The sequence below is a fragment of the Anopheles nili genome, chromosome 2 (genome assembly GCF_943737925.1).
Source record: "Anopheles nili chromosome 2, idAnoNiliSN_F5_01, whole genome shotgun sequence".
Taxonomy (NCBI): domain Eukaryota; kingdom Metazoa; phylum Arthropoda; class Insecta; order Diptera; family Culicidae; genus Anopheles; species Anopheles nili.
The window spans coordinates 31,115,276-31,123,552 of NC_071291.1; positions in this window are offsets into that span (position 1 = coordinate 31,115,276).

Consider the following 8,277-nt stretch of genomic DNA (forward strand, 5'->3'; position numbering starts at 1 on the left):
AAAATAATGTAGATATTTTCTTACTTTCATAACAGGTTTTATTATTATTCTAACAAAATATGTAATAAGGTGGAAATGTTAAAATAGTATTATAAACTACTAAATTTTACCAAGATTACATACTGTGTGGGCTTATTTCACGCATTGTCGATTTACGAAAATGTGGTTGGGCATTCAGTAGACGACATTAACATAAACCAGAAGATAATAGATTGGTAACAGTCAATTGTTATTTTTATAGATCCACTCTATTTAAAAAAACAGTTATTGTAATATTTTACTCCGTAACGAGTTTATTTTTAATTATATACGATTTAAACCTTCACTGACAACTGAAAAACCGTTGCTCTGTATTCTGTAGAAGTGAAATACTGACAGGTCTAACCTTAAATATATGTTAAATGAATAGATACAATTTTCAAGGGATAAAAAAGTACATTTAAAGACTTTGTTCTTTGTTTGTTGATTGTAATCTTTCAATAAATCAATTCCGTTCAATGTGGAATGTGGATTTAGTTCCGTAGAAATTGGAGAATGTGTCAGCTAGAAGAATTTGGTCCAACCCATATTATATGGTTTGTCTTTACATTAATGTCAAACGCGAGTGTCAAATGGGTATGTCAAAACACGATGAAAAATTGTAATAATTACCGTGTAAAGCTACGAAATTAGTTCAAAAATTATATGTGACGCTATCCAAAAGGTATCGAATACCGTACATTAATCGTAAGGTGGTAAAGTATATAAATTATCTGCGATTCTCGCGGCGTCTCGTAGCATTTTAACTTAGAAGCAAATGGACAAGAACAGTAAGAAGAAGAGCATTGTAACGCAAAGAGCAAGCAGCGGAAGACGCAAGGCGTACGAGTGTAGAAAAATCGAGACATACAGAACGGTACCGAGTCGTGGTATACTTCTTAAAGGGCTGGTCGTTCTTGCTCGAAGAGAAAACGGTACGTTTCGTATTTCGCGATTTTTACAAGTGACAACCTCCGGTTTGGTTCCCATTTTCAATCCTTCCGATGTTAGCTCAGATCTGAGGTGAGGATGAATTCTAAATGGAGTTTAACCCATTGTGGCCAGCGTGGTGACAATGATTGCACAAATCCCCGTGTTCTAGCTGTAACAGCAACGAAATGAGTACCACGAGGTTTCCACATGCCCATTCCAATTTTCCCGAGTGTTTCGCAAATGGTTCAACTCTTCTATGCAACAAAACGGAAAACCATCGTCAGTGGTATTGTGCGTGAGTTTGTGTCAGTAGGTGCTGCTTGCTGCCGAAAGTCTGCTTCGCATCGCATTATCGCTAATCGATGCAATAGCAGCTTCCATTGCACGTCAGCGAGAAAATGTGCAGAATCTGGGAAACAAAAAAGAAATCCACAAAAGAAATTATATTTTGTTCGAATTAGTCGTACGGTCGCATAGTCGACTTATAATTTGTTGACCCGTGCTCTAAAGTAGTTAATTTATGCAAGTTTGCGTAGAATCAAACTAGTGGTCCACTAGAATCGCGACATGCTGCGGTGAGGTGCGAGAAAAAAGAATTGGAAGTGTTGAAACACTGGGGCACGATGGAGGATTTTCCACCGCGGCGCCTCCTTCCACTGGCGTGGATGGAAGACGAGCGCAAGCGTGCATGTGCAGCTGTGTGTGAGTGTGTGCACAACGCACGGAAGGACTGTGTCGCGACCATCGCACGCGAATGGGGTATCGATTTAGAGTGAAATCCGGATCCGGTTGGGGCCAAGCCCTGACGTCGCCAAGGGTCCTCCACTAGTCATCTTAGCTTGGGACGTTCCGTCAGACGCTGAGAGATGGGTTAAAACTCGACCAAGATCCTACCAGGCACGCAGCAACCGCTACAAACGACAGGAGAACCGGACTGGTTTTGCCCTGTGCGAAGGGGGGAAAAGCCACAGCTGCACGGTGTTAAAGCTGGCATGTCAAGGGAGAATAAATCCAGCAGGCACGAGTGGGTGGAGAAAAAAGCGAACTAGAAGGCACCGTGGAGAAAGAACTGCAACGGGACGAGGAAAAAAATGCTCAGTCAGCACCGACTAGATGAAGGTGTGTTTACGGGCAAACTAGAAAATCGGTCTCCTATGATAGTGTGCGTACGGAACGCGGTGTACCTGTGGAAATAGTCAATGTCGATGTCATTCCGCGAAATCATATGCTCACGTCAACCAAGCGAAGTGCACTCCACGGGAAATAAATATACTTTCAGTTAACCGCTAAATGTGAGCTTATTGACGTGCGAGTGTTGCAAGAACCGCCTGATGTGTCACTTCATTGCGAATGTGCTAAACGTTACGGTGCGGTATAAATTCGCGTGTGCATCAGTAACGCCGCGCAGATAATAAAAAAAGAGGCGCGTCGTTGTATCGCGGCATGTTACATTTGGGCGATAAAATTCGGCCGTCGAAAAGTGTAATGGAACACCATGTGCCGCGGCTGATAAATGTGCGATCCCGCGGCGATGCACCGCTATTAGACATCCCAGTCTTTGGGGAGCAATTAGTAGTGTCGGTTTTATAAGAATTTCTGTACCACACGGGGACTAACTGCAGCATCCGGTGCAGACTGGACGGATAAAAATTCCAGCTCAGGGCGTCACAAAACGTGAGCTCCAATGCTCTTCTGAGGTGCCAAGCGTACATGTGGTAAGTGCAATCGTTCAAAGTGTGAGTCATCATTTTATTGCATTTTTGTAGCATAAAGAAAAGAAGCGAAGACCGGTGCAAAACGACACATTCGAGAAGCACTGCAATTTCATTGTGATTAGTTTTTAGGACAATTGTATTTACCATGAAAATCTCGGTAACGAGATTGTGCTTTTGAGAGCACAACTGGCGTGGAATTACAAATGCCATATCCAACTTAGCGTTTGTAAAGAAAATTTGAATATATGATCGGTATTGCTTCAAATAGGAATGCTATATTTTACCCTTAATGATTCATTTGTTATGAACATAAGCCTTAACAGACCGTTGACTCATGGAAAAATGAAGGTTTGAACCTCAACGCATGTCTCGAGACACCTTTCTAGTAACGACATATTTTGGAGCATTTCTAATCCGTTTTTCATGGTACCAGCTCTTAGTCGCCTTGGCCAAAAAGTGAAGGCTTGCCTTCCTAGTATGCGCGTTTTGCAGGCTGTTGCAGGAACCGTTTGCTTCGCATCCGATCTAAAGCCATGTTCTGAAGTGGGCGCAGACTCTCCCTCGCAGCTACCGGCGCTATCGCACGGTCCGTAGTGGTAAGATCTGGTACAGGCTTACTTCTGTTTCAACCATTCATCATGCTCGTTGCGCGCGGGTCGGGTCCGCGCTGTATTCAAGCTACAAAATAGACAGAAAAGGAATAATAAAATTAAATCGCCCAGTGAAAATGCGCGGAGGCGGACACGATGCCGCGAGGGTGCTTGCGCCAACGAACGCAACCGGCGTGATCGAGGGCGCGAACGATGTAAAGAAAACAAGCGTCTTCTTATAAATATAAATACTTCTCTTAAGTGCTTCACCGCAGTGGCGTGCGTCCCCTGTTCGGCGGCGACAAGCTCAAAATATGGTGCTTGGCTGTGATGCATTTCACGGTTGCGTCGCGACTCGCACGCCGTTCTTTGATGCATCGTCCACAGGAACAACGCCTCCCCAGTTGAATGAGGTGGACCTTTCTTTTGGTGTGGCGTTTAGAGTATGGCTTGTGGCCGTCTCTACCACGCTGCAGCGAAAGACGACAGTCGGGACGCCAATGATCACGATGATCACCTCGATGATGATGATGATTCGTTCTAACCGCACACTCACCTAGCCTAGACACTCACATCTAATGGTTGCACTTTAGGTGGATGAAATTAACTTTCAAACGAAACACACACAAGCTGATGTAGACCGACACACGGAACCGGTCTCCGGTGGAGGCAGTAATCCGAGATTATGGCAGGCAATTTTGTGATGGAAAATCACGGCGCAAGCATTATATTGTGCATGCCTTTGGCTTGACGCCATTGTTTCTGACACATTCATGCCCGGTGAGCATGGCCTGCTAAACCGCAAGCAGAACGTATGCTCCTGTCTGATAAAACAAGGTTGATCTAACCGTGTTACGGTGTAACACTTCTTTTGCTTATTTCTCCGGCGACAGAAACGCTTTTCTGTACCTTTATCGTCACCGTATCAAGGACACGGCAGCTTGGAGGTAGAAGCACATCTAGTGCAAATATAGTCCACCAACATTCATCAAACGCAACACATATACCAGTTTGCTTATCAGTAATGTGGCCACCGGCGATGATGACTAATGGTGGTGGATTGTATAAATTGCACGATCCAAGATTGTCTCATCGGCTGTTCGCGAGCAATCGATTTTTGTAATGATATATTTTCCTTGTTTCTCTTTCCGTTCCTACAAATAATAAAAATATTTTCTCTGTGCACTTTATACACGCACAAATAAAAATAATTTTTATCGTTTTACCTACAATATTGTTAAGCTAGTTTTGCCCTTCCAAGAAACTGTTACGTGGATTATATTGAACAGGAATTTCGGGAACTTAGAATGTATTTAAACAAAATGAATTAAAGAAATACTCACGACCACCCGGTTAGCTTTTTCATGGTTCAAGAGGCCGTTCTGCCTTTTTTGACAATTTTGAAAGGACCTTCATCTTCAACACATCTTTCGCTGACTTTTGTTCACGCCGCGGGGCATCATCGATCACGAGCCTGTTAAAATAAAACGGAAAATCATGGAGTGTCAACGGGTGCTGGTTGTGCCATTTTTAGTTTCTTTCGATTTTTTGTTTCGAACGACGCACATCTCGTGGAAAGTGTCGGCCGACCCGGCCACAGCACTAGCAGCAAGACAGTTGGCAGGGTTCGACCGTTATCGTACAAATGGCCCGTTGGTAGCTAGCCGAAAACCAGTATCTTGATACTGGTGGGCACGCAAAAGCTAAGGTCGTAGCAAGGAGAAGACAACGTTAGTTGAGAGAAGTTTAAGGTGGAGACAACCAGCCAGAAGGGCGTCTGTATCCAGCCCATTGCCGGTGTTGTTCGTTCGTGTTACTTACAGAAACGTTGGCAGGATTTTGGCAACACAGGATCGATTTTTGTCTGAACTTACGAAGTTTCTCCATTTGATCACCACCGGTGTGGGTTTTGATGGTGGCCATTTTTCACCCCTGACCCTTGGTAATGAGACGGAAGGTTAATTAAGGGTGCTTCTTTATCGAAACCACCCTTCTGTTGGCCTCCAGTGCTAGCACCAGGGAGCCGTTTTCCAATCGAACAAGATGATTTTTTCGGTACTGTAGCGATTAGTTTGGGTAGGCGTTTTAATTTGCAATTTATCGTTGTTTTTATGGTGGTGTCAGATGTGGAAACATTTTATCTCAAATACGACAGGGGAATTTGAAATGTTTCATTGAAATAAAAGCAAATTGTATAGCATTATATATGTAACATCAATAATTCTATTGATTCATCTGATTAGCAGTTCGCCCTAACAGCCTGGGTAGCTTGAAGCGAACACAGATAGTAAATCATGTGTGATTTTGTCTTCTCTCTGTCGATTGCATTATCATCGTTTCCATCTCCATCAATAGATCATTGTATCGATAGATCAAGACTCGCTTGCACGATTGGAGGAAAGAGAAATTGTGACATAAACTAAATACAAAAGGCACTCTCGCTGCCGATGACAAATATCTGTACGGGTTGCGAAATTTCCGGGTTAGTTGGCGCTTTTTCGATTCCCTTCGCTTATTGGATAACATCGACGAGTGGAGATCGTCTGCATGTTATGAGCTATCTGGCCAGTATCTTCCCGTGCGGTGCTTTCCCAACTCTTCCGATCACTCGGCATGGTCACGGACGAATGACAAATTGAACCCCCCCCGTTACCGATTAGCGATGGTCAGCTCTGGAGGTGGAAAAATGTTTCTGGAATAGGTTTTCCGTTCACCCGCAGTTATAGTTGAACTGGTGGTTGCAAATTTTAATTGCCTCTTGCGTCGTCTGGTAATTGTAAATAATGAATCGGGTACTTAAAAATGTTATGATTTGGTAAAGGCGTTAGTGGAGTACGTTTGACGCAACTTATATCATTATTTCAACTCTTTTCGGTTTCTTTCCTTCCGGCGTAAGTAAAGCTATTTGTTGTACAATGTATGTGCTTGCAGACAAAAAAATACCGCTGAAAATGTTGTTCGTTCGACTAAAAGCTTATTTCGCCACGTTTTCTTCGCCTCGACCGCCTAAATACTTCCGCTGCGTGATCTATTTCCACTCTATCAATCGATCATACTCATGATAATCGATTGCCATTCAAGCTACCAGTTCGATATCGTTTGGTAGAGCTTTTGATTGCCTGTCCAAAAAATGGAGAAAAAAATTTCTCCCATATCAAGCTTCACTCCACCAAATCTTCCCGATCAATGAACGTACCTCGGCATTTTCCTCCGCGAACGTGAACCAAAACCAGGCACACGTATACTATTTGCTTCGGGTTGCGATTTGTCTAAATAAAGAAGAACTTTTGACGTGCGCCGGTAGTGGAATCGATTGGTTGCGCGTGTTGCCGTTAGAGGCTAGAAGCGAATCCCATTTTTGGCGGAGGCCTTTTGTGGCTGTTCTTTATTCTTTCCGCTTCGACTCGACGACCAACGGAAGAAACGATCTTTCCCGCCGATTCTTCACCCAGGCTCTGGTATGAAGCGGTGTCATCGAGTTCCTGCCGGTATCACCCGGAATGGGTCGCTAATATTATTACGCCACCGTTTTCGACGGAAGCGGCACAAAATGTTGACGTTATATTATGGCCATCGCGTCTTGTCGGCCAAATATATAGAAGACGGAAGCCGAGGAAAAAATTTGTTCACAGACAGACATACACCGGAAGGAATGGTCCGGACGTTCTTGGGGACCTTATTTTTGGCAGCCTTAACATTGGCCCGAGGGGAGGATGCAATAGTTAACGTGGCACCTTCCGAGGAGAACGGAATTCACGGATTTACCAAGAATCTTTATGGATTAACGATAATCCTTCCCCTCCTTTTCGGGATGGTGGTGTTTTGTCGAGCGGCCAAATTAGATTGCCTTTTGTGGCGTTCTCAACCGTCGGCTGCGTTAATGATTTTTGTCACGGCACTGTCTCATTTTTGTACAGTAAGATGTCACATTGTTTAAAGCATTCAAAATGTATCTCAAACTTAATATTATTTTTCTTTCTTATCTCATTTTAGGAATACTCCTTCTCTCTCTATTTCAAGTAGTAGAGCAAGTGGCTACTTGTTTTACCTCGTATAATTCAACGATTTTCCCGCGAACGAATGAAAAACGTTAAGTGAATATGGTGGCGCGCTCGTCCTTAATGGGCCTTCCATACGAGTGTGCAAGAAAGGCTCCGAACTAGCGCCATTTAAGTGCTGCCGCTCGTACATACCTCATTAGCTTTATCGAATTTCTCGCGTTCTTTATTACTTATGTACCGTTCGCTCTCTACGTAACCTTTCATTAGGGATGCAATTTTAGTGATTTTTTTCTTCTTTTCGCTTTTCAACGTTGTTTTGTGATTTTTTCTTGCAGCTGGTACCTATTTCTGCGTTCGACATAAGTAAATCGTCCGCTCGATCCCTTCTATAGCGTTCCGTGCTTTCATTCTGCGAACACATAAATGTGCGATGTGAACGCCTCGGTAAAGGACATTCATGGGGTCGTTAATGGCATCATTGAAGATGGAATAAGTGTACATGTGTGTATCTGTGCGTGTGTGTTTCCAGAGCAATTGTTTTGCCCGTAGTTTCGTTTGCTTTTTCTTTATCTTGCTTCTGCGATCCCTGGATCCGTGAGTGCCAACCCTCACTGCTTGATCCTCATCCCGAGTCGTTTACGTGTACGGTGTGTCGATGTTTAAGTGTGTGTTCATGGGTGTGTTTTAAGTGGTTGATTAAGTTTTGCATTTATATGGAAAAGAAGAACGACCACCCGTAGATGAATCGATTATCGATGTGAAAACCGTGCAGCTATATAATTTCTTATGTTAAATTATCACATAAAATTACGAGTGTGAAATATCAGCCCCTTCACGTTAGTGATCTGTGTTCGTAGTACCAGGATTCGTTTGGTGAAATTATTGTTTAGAAAATCGAAAAAAAAGAGTGTGTGTAGTGGGTAAGCAGCATCCTGTTAGCGGAAGTTTCACGAAAGGATTGAGAGGCGTTAGCGAAAGCGGAGGAAGGCAGCGTTCAAACAATCCAAGCTCGGAAATAGC